The sequence below is a fragment of the Chiloscyllium plagiosum genome, unplaced genomic scaffold (genome assembly GCF_037043375.1).
Source record: "Chiloscyllium plagiosum isolate Xiang-an unplaced genomic scaffold, Cpla_swu_hap1 HiC_scaffold_2, whole genome shotgun sequence".
In the NCBI taxonomy this organism is placed as follows: domain Eukaryota; kingdom Metazoa; phylum Chordata; class Chondrichthyes; order Orectolobiformes; family Hemiscylliidae; genus Chiloscyllium; species Chiloscyllium plagiosum.
In genome coordinates this window covers 111,368,782-111,384,300 of record NW_028270140.1, presented here as the reverse complement: position 1 = coordinate 111,384,300, position 15,519 = coordinate 111,368,782, and the positions used below count along the sequence as shown (strand labels likewise).

General features: G+C 38.9%; 1 protein-coding gene across 5 annotated transcripts in view; it reads right to left on the bottom strand.

The window, feature by feature from the left end:
* Window positions 1–15,519, bottom strand: part of edil3b (EGF like and discoidin domains 3b) — a 204,969-nt gene that overhangs the window by 188,054 nt on the left and 1,396 nt on the right. The window lies entirely within an intron of this gene.

Sequence of the window (15,519 nt, the reverse complement as noted above, 5' to 3'; positions counted from 1 at the left end):
TTGATACACCTTAAAAGTAACCTGACTCATCAGGAGAGAAACACTTACCCATCCACTGCACCTTATCCATCCACTCAATGTCATAACAGCTTAGAATCAGAGCCTTCAGCCCACCATATCAATGCTGACCAGCAAACACCAAACTCCACAAACAAAATCAGATCAGTAATGAAGAGCCAAGTGGCCTACTCTTATTCCTTCTTTGCATGTTCAAATCTGAAAAGGAAATATTTGCAGGGCTACAGGAAAAGAAGGGGAAATGATATTGGTTGAATGACCCCTTTAAAGAGCTAGCATTCTTGATTAACTAATGTGCTCTATGTCTTAACCATTTTAGAGTTCTAATGATTCTGTACCTGCAATGCTGGACATTGTACTGGGGGATAGCTACAATGCTGGTTAGCAAATGGAAAGATGCATGACATTTGACATAATTGTGCAAATAAGCATCTAATCAAAATCATTCATTCCAATAGGATTCCTCCTAAACAGAAATTTAAAGTCCACCATCTGAGGGACCAGTGCTGATGACTCAGACAAAGCTTTCAACAATTTTATATATAAAAGAAAGTTAGAGTATAATCCAAAACACTGCTTCACTTTCAACCAGATGTGTAAATTTCGAACGTAATTACACCAGCCCTCTCTGTTTTCGCTCAATTCCCATTATGACGAAATTTACCTTTACTGTCCATTTTTCATAATTATTGTTTAAATTACTTATTGTTCCAGCTCACTGTGTACTTGAAATAGTTTGCACTCAGAACAATCTTTTAAAATTGTTCAAACTCTTTCAAAATTGAATTTAGAAATTCCAAAAAGTGACACCTGTTCTTAATTTCACAAATGAATCGTGAAAGAAAACTCATCCCATCCTCTATTGTGTATAAGAAAAAGAGCACATACACAGCTGCATGCAACCAATATTTAACAGCTTCACTTACATCTCCTCAACAAGGAGGGCAGCAGAGAGCAAACAATATTCAGTTGCAATGTGTTTCTGTTTATCTGTCTCTTCCAAATACAGAGAACACAACAAACTCACTCCAATATATGTCGCATGAAGACCTTAAGAGATTTTGTTAAACATTTCATTCTTATGGTGACAGAATTTACTAATTGTTTTCATGAAGAATTTATTTCAAAGAAATGGGAAATGTGATTGAGGTGTAGAAGAGAAAGGCAAAACAGGGATGCTAAAGAGAATAGAAATGGAATTTGAATTTATAAACTTGTGTTAATCAAGAGCAGGAAAATTGTAAAATAGCACTGATTAGTACAGCAGATTTACAAGACTAACAAATGGATGCAGCTGCATTGCCAGTTATTGCATAATGCACAGATGATGTAGAATTTGCCAAGAAGCACTGCAAAGTACTAGACACATGACTCATAGAACAAACTAGCTTAAGGAAAAGCTTGACTGCACTGCTAAAACAACTTGAAGATCACAGAAAATGGTCATTGTCAGGCTCAAACTAAATGTTGTATTGGAAATGTGCTAACAGGCTCATCACCACCTTCCCAAGGGCCATTAGAGATGGGTAACAAATGCTGGCTGACCTAACAATGCCCCCGTTCTATGAAAGTAAGATTTTTGTTTTTAAAAATGCAACGCTGAAGCTCAGAATTCTGCTCAACTTCTATTCCACAACGGAGGTCGTCTTCAGAACCGATCATTATGATCATCACTGTCATGCAATAATATTTTCTGAAGCCCTATTTCATCCTGCACAAAACACTTTTACACAGAACAGACACTCCTATAGCACCAGAAGCAGATGATATTTCACAACTTTTGACAAGATACAAGGCATCTTTTACTACATGCATAAAGGTATGTGTGAGCCTAATCTAATAGGTCAATGAAATTCACCAATGTGCAATCAGGAATTCATGTAAAACTTTCAATTGCAGGAAAATATTGTCCAACTCTTTGGATGAGAAGAGGTAAAGTGCTAGCTTATTAACAGTGTATTTATGCCAATAATTCTCTACCAATTGTGCAACACATGTGGATAAACCAGAAATTCCAGCAATCATACTTAGAGGATGCTAAGTCAACTCTTTGCAGATTTGGAGTGGTCAGTGGATCCTATTGAAGATGAAGGATCTATAACAGTATGTTACACGTCTCACAATAGTTCCATGATAAAAGCTTCATCACAATGAACAACAGCAAATCATGGAAAATTGAGCTGAAGTCAGAGGGGTTCAGGTAGGTCCCATTACCCAGTTTTGTATTGTGGTCTACAACTGATCAATGTTCCTTCAATTATCATAAGATCATAAGAATTAGGAACAGGAAGAAGCCATTCAGCCCCATCAGGCCTACTCAATAAGGTCTTGGCTGATCTGACTGTGGTCTTAACCTATCTTGCTGCCTCTCTGTCTCCCTTGTGGATCAGAAATCCTTTGTGGAAGATAATTCCAAAGATGAGGGAAAAATCCTTTGAAGGAAGAAATTCATCCACATCCCAATCTCAAATGGGAAACACCTTACTTTGAAAATTTCCCTCTAGTGTCAGAAGTCTCTATACAAGGAAATATTCTCTCAGCGCTGATCCTGTCAAATCCCCTCAGAATTTTATATGTTTCAGTAAGATCACCACTCGTTCTTTGAAATTCTAATGGCTCAATCTTTCATCACAAGACAAACCCCTTCACCACAAGAATCACTGAAGTTAGACTTCTTTGACCTGCTTCCAATAAGTCAGTTTCTCCAAAAGTAAAACGGTCCTGGAAGTGTACTTTAAATGTGATCTCACCAATATCCTGAACAGTTATACCAAGACATTGCTACTTTTATATTTGTCCCCTTTCTTATAATTGCCAACAATCCATTTGCCTTTCTTACTGTAGCTGCATGTGAATCTTTTATAATTCATGTACAAGTTCATCCACATCCCTCTATACTACAACATGCTGCCGTCTCTCTCCATTTAAATAATATGATACCTTTTGGTTTTCCTCCTAAAGTGGAGAATCTCGTTTTCTGCATTATACTTCCAAGTTTTTGCCCACACACTTAAGTTGTCCATTCACAGCCTTTTTAACATGACCTTCCCAACTCATTTTTCAACCAATTAATATTGTTCACAAACAGGCTCCAGTAATGAAGCTGAGATACTTGACTAGTTCGACAGTTTGCCAATCCAAGGTCCTGAAACTTTATTGCCTGTTCATTAGCTAAATATGCATCCATGCAAAAATATCATCCCCAAGACCCTGCACTGTTATATTGACACAGAAATTTATTACACATCTATCAAATGTCTTTCATGAAGTCAAATGCAATACATCTACTGGTCCCCCTTTATCTACACTGCATGTTGCATCAAATACCTCTAAATTTGAGAATGAGAATTTCCCCTTCACAAACCATGTTGACTCTGCCTGAGTACAATGTTAGCAATGCAACTTATTTCTTGCTTTGAGAACTACATATGTTCAGTCAACAAAACTCATGCTTTCACTTCTGAACTAAAGTCTGTTGTAAGAGAATGAGAGGTAATTAGGTGTTGTTATGCATAGGTTTTAAATGTTTCAAACCACACCAAATGTCAGTTGCAAAAGCTAATAGGGTGCATTCTCCAGATAATCAAAAAGTACAAATGCATTGCTGTCCAGTATTGTTAGGATCCATCTAGTATATTGGAGTATACCTTCTGCTTTAGGCATGCTCAGAAATCCAGGCTAGACCACAGGACCATAAGAAATAGGAACAGGAGTAGGTCATTCAGCCCCCTGCCCCCGATCCTCCTCCACCATTCAAGATGGAGTATGACATTTCTCATATATACTTTTTTGCCCTTTCCCCATAACTACTGTTCTGAAAAGCAGCCTTAAATATACTCAAGGACTCTGCCCTCACGGCTGTCTGTGGTAAACCATAATAGCTTGCAGAAGTGTTTCTCTTTGTTCAAATTTCTACTCAAATCAACTTGCATATTACAAACTTGAAATCTGCCATGGACCAATGCAAACTGACAATATTGTAGAGTGTAGTCTTTTAAATTAGTAATTACAATTAGTAATTAGTATTTGCAACAGTGCAGGTAGAGGCCATTTGGCCCATGAAATCTACACTGACCATCTGAAAACCATCCCGCCCAGACCTATCACCTCCCCTATCCCCATAACCCAGCATTCACCACATCTAATCTACCAAGCTTGCACACCCTGGACACTACAGGCAATTTACCATGGCTAACTCAAACTAGTAGTCTTTGGACTGTGGGAGGAAACCGAAGCACCCGAAGGAAACCCACGCAGATATGGGGAGAATATGCAAACTCCACACAAACAATATTTGAGAAAGAATCTCAGGAAATTTTACTAATGCAGCTGAACATCTGTCTAATCACAAAATAAACATTTCTCATCAGTGTACCTGTGGGGATTTCCTAAATTCTTTTTTTTCTTTTAAATTTATGAAGACTTTTTGATTTTATTTTAAACTATTCCCAGGAGATTGCCTGGCTAGTGGTAGGTCATGAGAATTGAGGATAGATAATCATGCTTAGCTGCAAAATTGTGCAATGGAATAGACTTAATAAACATTTGATCTTTCTGTACTCATCTTCCCTATACTGTTTAGATGTAAAGTAATGAGAGATTACAAAATATGGTGAAAGATAATTTTATATACTTAAAGATACATGTAATAATTAGGTACACATCAGGCATGTACTCTGTGCTTGCAACTGTAATATCTATATCATCAGTAAAAGGAGTGGTAAATACCTTCAGAGTAAACCAATCATGTAACATGATTTCCTGCATCTACAGACACACCTCTGTTCTATCAATGCTAGAAATATCATCTGCTTGAGTTGCATTGCTTTCTGAAATATTTATTGAAGAAAATGCAGAGCTTTCTTGAATTGCTGCTGATATCACTGTCATTCAGCTGCTTCTATTCATCTGAGTTTCTGTCCATTGCTGGAAGCCACCTCCTCACAAAACTCTCTGATCTTTTGTAGTGCTGAATATTAGATCTTTAGGAGGTCTTGTTTATCTACAACCCCCGCTGTTTTAAATTTCTCAACTGCACCTTGCTTTTTATTTAAAAAAAACATTCCACTGTAGGAGTGTTAGCCTTCATGCCAAAAGCCCCTATTGTGTCAATATGCGGGTGTGACTGGAATGGGCACTGGTGCAGTTCTCTGATCTATGGAATACACCCATGCAGACATCATGTGTCGCCATGGGTTTTGGGCCAGGTAACTGCTCAACACAGTCCATTTTGTTAAAAAAAAAAGAATTCTATTGGAAATTAACATGAGCCAAGAGCACTTTAGGTCTCTGCCCTTCACCTGCTTGCCTCCTTCATCAATCACTTCCTTTCCAATTTCTTCCTCAGTATTTTATGTCAGAGCTCATGCTTCTTCTGCTGTATTATGATCTGCCACAAGGGAAGCAGGTTTTGTGCTGATTGATGCTATAGTACCTTCCAACTCTGAGGAGAACAGAGGGGTTTTGAGTATGTAAACACACTTCCACTTGGATAATATTGTCATTTACATTAACTACTAAGCACTTATGTGCAGACAGTGTGGATACATTATGATTTGAAAAATGCACAATACAATATGATTTATATCAGACTGATCACTCAAACCAATGCCAGAGTTAACATTAAGGCAACAAAATACATTATAGATAGTTAAATGCCTCCTTGGCAAGTCCATAATTGTGCCATTCATTGTCATCCAGCTGTGTGCCAGCTTGAGCTCAAAACATAATGATGGTATGCATTAACATTATTGATTTCAGCTACACAAGTTCTTTCTTGCTGTAGCTTCCCTTTGTCACAAGGGCACAGTGATAGGATTTCATTGCACTTTCATTTTTCCTAGTTCTACCATCCTTTCTTCTACTTGGCTCTGTAGCCTTTAAAACTGTAAATTCCAGGACTTTTAAATTTATATCTATATTTGTTCTTGATATTCTTATGTTATGCGGCTACTCTTTTATTAATGATAGATTTATTTGATCTCCTTCAATATCCTTGAAGGGCTAGCCTTATTGTGTTTTTAAATTTTACCACTTATCAGATGTGACACACTGATTCTGAATGAAAAGACAATTCTATTTTACACCAAGCAATCCAACACTACTGGCAAGTCTTAGCCTTTAAAGCAGATTTCCCGAACATTTTGTGCAATCGTTTTTAACAGTACTAACCTCAATTAATCACGTTAATTTTAGCCACTAAGTTCTTAATAAGCATTGTTAATGTTTAAGCCTGGTCTTTTTTCTGTTATTCCTATTAATCAGAGGTGGATGAAGTTATCTGCAGTAAAATTGAAAGCACCCACTACTGTGATTGACAGCTCTTTAAAAATCAAAAATACCAACATTAAAGGATGCAAAAGAGGTAAAAAAAAAATCCAATGATCTAATTTCATATAAAATCTCCAAATGCTGGAAACCTGAAATACATTGGAAATGGGAGTAGAGATTAGAGTGGTGCTGGACAAGCACAGCAGGTCAGGCAGCATCTGAGAAGCAGGAAAATCAATGTTTCCAGCAAAAGCCCTTCATCAGAAGACTCCACTTTAATTTCCAGAATATGTAGTACCCACCTCCGCCTACATTGGAAATGCTCAGGAGAGTAGGCAGCACCCATGAAGAGAGAAACATGGTTTAACATTTCATGTTGATGACCTTTCTTCAGACGTCAAAATGTTGGGTCATATAGCAGGTTTTATAAACTATGGAACAACAGAAAAGCACAAATGGAAAGGCCTGCAATTGCTGAAATACAGAAGTGATATCAAGAATGGGATGGTGGAACTGTTTAACAGAATGATATCCATATGCTGAATTAAGCAGCAAAAGATTTTCAGAGATTTATGAGTGCTTTATTGTAAATCTATGGTTTAGTACAAACATTAGTTTCCCCATTTCCTCTCTGGATCCTTTCCCAACCCAGGAGCCAACTCTCCACTGGGGGAAAGCTCCAGTTTTTAAATTCAAAGTCCAATTAGTACTACCTGCTCTCCAATCAATTTTGAAGGTGTTCAAGCTAAAAACTTCAAAGATCCTGTATTTTTAACATTGACAGTGCAAGGGTGACAATAGACACCAAAATAAACATGGGCCTCGAGGAGCTGTAAATGGAATCAGCAAAATGATTACTGTCACTTGCTTCCTGAAAAAATATGGGAGCAATTTTTAGAGTCCGAACTCGATATCAAATCTGAAAGGTTTTGAAATGTGTAATCAGAACATTCTGCAAGCCTCCATTTAGCTTCACTGAAACAATGTCAGGAGTTAAGAACAAAAAGGTTAAAGTGAGAATGTAGTGGGGAATTAAAATGGCAAACAACCAGAAGCTCTGGGTCATGTCTGTGACCTGTGTGAAGTATCTCACAATCAGCCAATCTAGGTTTGTTATCCCTAGTGTAGACAGGGCCATGTTATGCACAGTGAATACAATATGTTGAAAGAAGTTCAAGCAAATCACTGTTTTAACTGATAGGGGTCTTGGTTCTTGGAAAAGCAGGAACTGCAAATATTGCCTCTCTTGCACTAATGTGGGAAGGCACTGTGAAAATTGAGGGGTTGGGTGGGGTGGGGGTGGGGGGGGGGGGGGGGAAAGTGAGTTAGAGTGTGAGGAAAATGTAGACTTATGTCAGGGAGTGAACTGTGTGTAATGCTGAAAGGGATAGGGAAAGGTGTGTTTGGTGATAGCATTATGATGGTAGAAGTGGAAGAGGATGATCTCTTGATGTGGAAGCTGCTGGAGTGGAAGGTAACAGAAAGGAGATTTTGAAATGACAACACCAGTGTGAACTCATCTCAAACTTTAGTATAGAATTTGAGTTCAGATCAGTACCACCATTTCTAGGTTTTACTCTTTTGACTGTTTTTTTTTGCCCTTTGTGGTTCGGGAGTGTGAAGATGGAGTGAGAGCAGAAGTGTAGGAAATAGGTCAGGCAGTGTCATGGTAAACAAAGATGAATGGAAATCCTTGGTTGAGGAAAAAGCTATCTGAAATGCTGTTGTGGAAAATAGCATTGTCAGAATAGACAGAACAGAGACAGAGAAGAGAGCTAAGAAGAATGAATACAGTTCTTTCTGGAAAAGGGTAAGGAGAAAATATAATCAAGGTAGCTATGGGAGATAGTGGACTCAGTGAATATTGGTTGCAATCTGCACTGACAGAAGTAAATGGAGAAGTCAAGGAAGGAAAGAAATATGGATGGACCATGTGAAGGCACAAGAAAGATGAAAACATGAAGCAAAGCTGACGACATTTTCCAGTTCAGAGTGACAGCAGGAAGGAGCACCAAAACAAGAGGTGAGGAAATAGAACTAACAAAGAATATTCCTCCTAGCCTATGAAAGGCTGATATAGCTAGGACCCATAATAGGACCTATACAGACACATTTTATTTAGGGAATGTGAGAAGGGTTTAAAACAAAGTTATCTGATCTAAGAACAAGTTCCAGGCTGATGATTGTAGTATTGATAGAGAATAATCACACCTACATTCAAGGAAGCAGCAGAGGAGATGCAAATCATACCAGTGAGATTGGGGGTACAGGGGCAGCAGATGTTCATAGTGAAAACAAGATGTTTCGGGCTAGGAAATTGGAAACTATAAAAGTAGTAGAGTGTATCACAAATCATAGAACGAGGTCAGAAAAGGTTTGGACTAGGGAGGGCATAAAAATAACTAAGAAAGGAAGAAATCAATACAAGGGATGGGAATAGGCTGAAACAATGGATCGAGCAGCAAAGAATGGCTCTACTGTTGCCATTTGAGACATCTCAGCTAATATGTCTAATATTCTCATCACCACTCCTTCTATTCCACATCATAGAGTCATAGAGATGTACAGCATGGAATCAGACCCTTCGGTCCAACCCGTCCATGCCGACCAGATATCCCAACCCAATCTAGTCCCACCTGCCAGCACCCAGCCCATATCCCCCCAAACCCTTCCTATTCATATACCCATCCAAATGCCTCTTAAATGTTGCAATTGTACCAGCCTCTACCACTTCCTCTGGCAGCTCATTCCATACATGTACCACTCTCTGTGTGAAAAAGTTGCCCCTTAGGTCTCTTTTATATCTTTCCCCTCTCACCCTACACCTATGCCCTCTAGTTCTGGACTCCCCGACCCCAGGGAAAAGACTTTGCCTATTTACGATATCCATGCCCCTCATAATTTTGTAAACCTCTATAAGGTCACCCCTCAGCCTCTGCCGCTTCAGAGAAAACAGTCCCAGCCTGTTCAGCCTCTCCTTATAGCTCAAATCCTCCAACCCAGTCAACATCCTTGTAAATCTTTTCTGAACCCTTTCAAGTTTCACAACATCTTTCCGATAGGAAGGAGACCAGAATTGCACGCAATATGCCAACAATGGCCTAACCAATGTTCTGTACAGCCGGAACATGACCACCCAACTCCTGTACTCAATAGTCTGACCAATAAAGGAAAGCATACCAAACGCCTTCTTCACTATCCTATCTACTTGCGACTCCACTTTCAAGGAGCTATGAGCCCGCACTCCAAGGTCTCTTTGTTCAGCAACACTCCCTAGGACCTTACCATTAAGTGTATACATTATCCCTGCCATGATTTAATCACATCTGCTTTCCACCTTACAGATCATTTTTTTGTCCTATCCTCCAAACCCCAATCCCTTTCCGGGTCTCTGTACTTCCTTAAAACCTGTTACTTCTGTAACATTATCATATTCTTATCAAAGTCACAGATGTGAAACACTTTCTTTCTGAAGATGCTGTCTGACCTGCTGGGTATTCCTTTACATGTTCTATTTGTATTTTAAGTGGATTCATATTTTGCTTTCTCCAGTGGACACACACTTAAGAGCTAATAAACTTGATCAATTAACATTTCTTCTTGGTAAAATGTTTTACTCACTTTTCAGAGCACATATTAAGAACTTAATATGTACCTTAGTTTTAAGGAGGGCATTTTTGTCAAATTAAATCTGCAAATTGAATGACAGTTTCTGTCATGGTACAGTTTCTAATCATGAATTCCTCTAGTTTCCCATCAGCTGCTTAAGATATGGTCTTAGTTATCAGTTCAACCTTGCAATTGTAAGTTATTAAGTAGCAGCAGATTTTTTTTAAAACTTAGGATTACATAGGATAAATGGTACAAAAAGGGCCTGCCAGCACAAAAAGCCAACACTGATATTTGTGAAGTATGCATGCTCACTTCTATCTATAGTGGTCTACATCCACAATCACAGCCATCTATTCCCTTCTCTTTGTATGCTTGTCAAGCTTCTCTTTAAATGCATCTCTACCATTTGCTTCAGCCACTCCCCTCTGGTGCAAATTACGACTTTTTGGAGCCTTTATAAGTGTGCCAAAATACCCTTCCTAATTGTCAGATTCACCTTAAAAAGTGACAAATGTTACATGGCAATGTATATTTTTAAGGCATCTTTAACTGAGTAAACCACAGCAAGGTATTTCATAGGAATCTTGAAAATTAATATTGTGCTACATCTGGAAATATTCGGACAGATAAACATAAACTTGGCCAAAGATGTAGGTTTTAGCAAGCATCTTACGGAGAGGTTTGGGGCAAAAAAGGTTTGGGAGGAAATTCTCAGTCTTCAGGCATTGGCAACTGGAGGCAAGGCCACCAGTGATGGAGTAATTAAAATCATGGTGTCAAAAGCTAGAATTAGATGATTGCCAATTTCTTGAAGGACTGTGGGACTCAAGACTGGCAGGGTTAATTCCATGGAAGAGTTTTTTAAACAAGCATGAGAATTTCACAATCACGATGTTGTCAAATTAGTTACAATGTTGGTGAGGGCAAGGTTGATGTACAAATAGAACCTGGTGCTGGGATGGGGAACTGTAATCACAGGCTCCTCCTATCCCTAACCTCCACTCCTGCTCTTGACTTGAGCGTAGTATTTCCTTTAGACCCACAGGCCCAGGTATGCCCACATTGTCCCAGGACTTGCCTTGTGTGCAAATTAGGATACAGACAGCAAAGGCTGGATGAATGCAAATGCAAGATGGAAAACTGGTGAGAACAACCATAGGATTTGAATTATTTCAAATGATTCTTATGATTCAATTGTAAACAGAGACATATTACTTTGGAATATTAAAACTTTTTTTAATAAAAAGACTCAGCCTCCCAGGAAGGCATTCAAATATAGCAGTCATAGAAGGATATGGGTATTCTTTAATCATGTTTTACACATTATTGATCCATGGGGTTTCAATGAAAAATAATGGAAAATGTGCGCCTGAAAAAGCACCTGAGAATGATGCATTTCACAATGTGTCCGTCCAGCTCTTTCAAATGATGAACTGCATGGTGGTCATTTAACAGACCAGGACAGACAATGTTATTTATAAAGTAAATGTAATGTGATGTCAATTATGGCAATCTTCCAGAAATCTTATGGGACAAACTATAGGAAATGAGAGTTCAATAATCGACAGTTTTGAAACCACATGTCAATTTTTAAAAATTACATTTGCTCTGGTGCAAGTATGATCCTTTAAAATGCTAAAAGTTAAATTGAAATGGAGATTTAATTTTCCTTTCACAAAAGAGGACCTTGAAAAGAAAGATGCATTTATTCTGCTTATTATTGCATCCTTAACCTATGCCTTACAATCAAAGGATTATTTTTAACATGCAGTTACTATTGTTATATAGCAGGCAGTTTGCAGACAAAGAACAAATAAATTACAGATCAGATAATCTCTCACTGCTGGTGGTTAAGAGAGTAATGTTGGTTAAGACATTGTCATTCCTCAGTTAATGCAACAGGACCTTTTACATGCAGAATAGACAGATGTAGCAATGATTGACATCCTTTCTATAATGCACTGTATCAGCTAGTCGATGTGATCAGAGTGACTAGAGCAACAATGTGGGTGAGGGCAAGGTTGACGTGACTAGTGCTTGAATCTACAGCCTTCTGACTCAACCATAACTGTCAACATATCTCAGATGTCTGAGTGACAATTTGGGTGCAACTTGAATACTGTTGCCAACAGGTTTTGCTCATTTGGTCCTTCTGCAGATGTCTCTAGTTTAGTAAAAGGTCTGAGCCGCAATTTTAAAAGTTTAGTTAATGGATGCTAGTACTTATACTGTAATGGACTGGGACATTTGAGCAATAATGTGCATGTACAAAGTAAAAGAATCTCAATTTCGTCAAATGAAATTGAAGAGAGATGGACATGCATTCAAACACTAGATCTTAAAAACTCACTTTATTTAGTTTAAACTTTGTGTTTTCAGTACTAGGAGAAAGTAGGACTGAAAATGCTGGAGAGTCAGTGTTGAAAAGTGTGATGCAGGAAAAGAACAGCAGGTCAGGCAGTATCCAAAACAGGAGAATCAATGTTTTGGGCATAAGCCCTTTGAAATGTCAACTCTCCATGTTCCTCAGAAGCTGCCTGTCCTGCTGAGCTTTTCCAGCGCCACACTTTGACACTGTTTACAGTACTGAACAAGTAACTCGGAACTCTATTTCAAATTACACCATATCAGCTGTGAGAACTGAATTAAATAAACCCAGTAATTTGTCAGATCACACCAGAAAAACAGGCAGGACAGCTGCTGAATTACTAAATAATCAAACTAGTTCATTCGTGAGTAATTCTTCAGGAAGATAACCCACCCCTATCCGTTTGGCTTCCACATGACTCCAGTCATACAACAAGTAGACAATACTGGCAATAACTTAGGTTTCATATCAGGAAAAGACTTAGATAAATTCAATCCAGTGGACTCTCCAGTTGCTCCTCACTCACATAGGCGTACTCTGGCCAATTTGGAAATTGTCCCACATACTAGACAAACAGCTTGATTTGGCTTTACTCACAGAATTCTGTCCATCAGCCAACATCCTGGACTCTTCCACTACCATTACCTGGTTATGTCTTGTCCCACCAGCTGGACAGACAGCAGATGGTCAGCAGGACATATTGATATGCAGTCAAAAGAGGCTCCAGACTTCATGAAATTTCATGGTTTCAAGTTAAACATCTCGGAAACCGTTTGCTGATCATCACCAACTGGCTCCTTGCATCAGATGAGAAATATATTACTCTGTTTCAGGCAGCATTTTGAAGAATCAGAGAGAAGCAAAACCACAAACTGCATTCTCATTCTCTGAACACATTATGTTGATATACCGTAGCTGGCTGAGCCCTAAAGGATTTAGATGTCAGCAAGTTGAATTTTAAAAATGCTCCCTATTTTAAGCTTTACCAACACCATGCACCTGCTTTGTCACAGCTGTGATGAATTATCAGTAATTTGGTATTCCACATCTGGTAGGGCTACTTATAGCAATGGTAGTTTCCCTAACTCTGGACCAGAAGGCTTGATTTTAAGTCCCACCTGTTCCAGACGTCTGTAATAAACCACCTAAACAGGCCGATTCAAAATATCTGCTCCACAAATGGTGAATACAAGGCGTGATAAATTAGATTGGAGTTCAGTTTTGCCCTTATTCTCTATTATCCCCACTGATCCCAGAAGCAAGTCACAAAGACTTGATGGATCTTGGCTTGCATTCTAATATCAGCAATCTGTATCATTGGACTAAGCTAAGGGAAATTATAACTAGCAATCTATAAACATCGCCATTGTGGAGCTACATTACTTTTTCAAGGAATGTTAAATGTGCACATTTAAAAATGGCAAGTTATTTTGAAGTAAATGGATCCTTTATGGAATTTTTACCCAATATTCATGATATTGATAATTTATAGAGTGCATTGCAAAACCATTTCCAACTATGTTGCACATTTTCAATAACTTGGTAAATACCCACAAAAGTACCCATGACTGGTTCTGTAGCTTCTAGTTACATTTTGCAAATTGCCATGTGAGTGTACGTAGCATAATAATATTAGACAGTCTTATTTGTGCACTTCATCTCATTGGTATAAAGAATATTTTCTTCAGAAGGTCCCTTTCAAAGAAATTTGGCACAGTTAAGGTGTGAATCAGAAAGGGACTGCAACAGGGAGGAATTAAGTATTACCACGACAGAAAAGAAAACAGAATCGAGATTAAAAGAAGTCAGTCAGATATATTTTTTCGCGGTCGTAAAGATACAAAGGGAAGTAGGATCACAGAGGATTTGATATGAATCACCTGCTCTGTACAATGGATACGCCCTTATATTAACCGTTACGGGGCTTTGATATTTTTAATTACTATTTGAAGCCCTAAATTCTAAAATATATTTTCAAATCTACTCCATCAATAAGTAGCTTTAATGAAACAGCTAACTTTTTAAAAAAGACTGGTTTTGTTTTAGATGATTTTAATTACTCAATAAACACCTGATCCCTAAATTCAACACGACTAGTGCACTTCATCTTAATCATTTATCTTCTACAGAGGAGCTCTGATACCTTTTTATTTTAAACTTGACTGGGAAAAAGAAAGAGGGGAATTCGGTTAAAACCTGCCCAAAAATAAGTTCTAAAAACAAGCATGCATGCTGTGTAGGAACACAGGCGTACAGCGGCAGCGTGCGTTTTCAAGCAGCATTGTGATTAATCATTTACAAGGTGATAAAATATTCAGCTTGATGACAGGGCTATGGGTGTCGTTGTAATTCCGAAGATTTGACAGTCGACATTAAATTATTCGGATTTTATCGCGCCTCAAATCGTACTTCCACGAGAAAGCAAGTCATCAACAATAAAATCGGCTGAATCGGATCAGCGAAGAGGGTTCAGGGGAAATCGTTCGTTCTATCGTTTATGGAGTAAAGCGCATTTTATTTCAGTATCAGAGATTAAACAGTGGGGGACGTCAGGACGGAAAAGCCTCGCTGTTCAAAGGGGTGGCTTCAGTCGCCTTTGTGTCTACAGGGGGCATTCTGTTATCAGCCGGAGAAGCTGAGCAGGGCGAATCGATGCTGTCCCCTGCGCTTTGGGGATATTTTGTTCCTCTTGGTTTGAAGGAACATTTGGGGAAATAGCATCATGTTGCAGACGGCATGGGGAGTTGTTTCGATTCTGCTCGAGAGTAAACGCTAGGCATTCAGGTTGCGACCTCTCGTTTTTCTCTCTCTCTCTGTGCCAGTCTCAGTCCGAGCCTGTGATGGGCTGGGGTCGCTCCGTGTTCCTACAGCCTTTCCCGAGGCTCTTGTGATGAACGGGGCGGAGTAGAGTGTGGAGCTAAGTGGACAGACCGTCTCACTGCTCCCACTGACGCAGTCCACATTTCTCTTAGCTTTGTCCTCCAAAGATAGAGAGATCAGCAAATAACCTCTGCGGGGCTCACTGAATCTTCCAGCAGACCGATTAAACAGTTGCAATTGTATTCGTTTAAAACAAAAGAGACTTACCTGGCCCAGACGGGACGAGTCTAAACAAAAATAAAATACCGGACCAAACCCTAATTTAATTGGGACCTAGCGAGTCCGGAGTTACAGACCGAAAATAAAAAGGGAGCGTGGTTAACAAAGGGCGGATAGGGGACAGGCTTAAAATGACACATTTCATTGAAGTT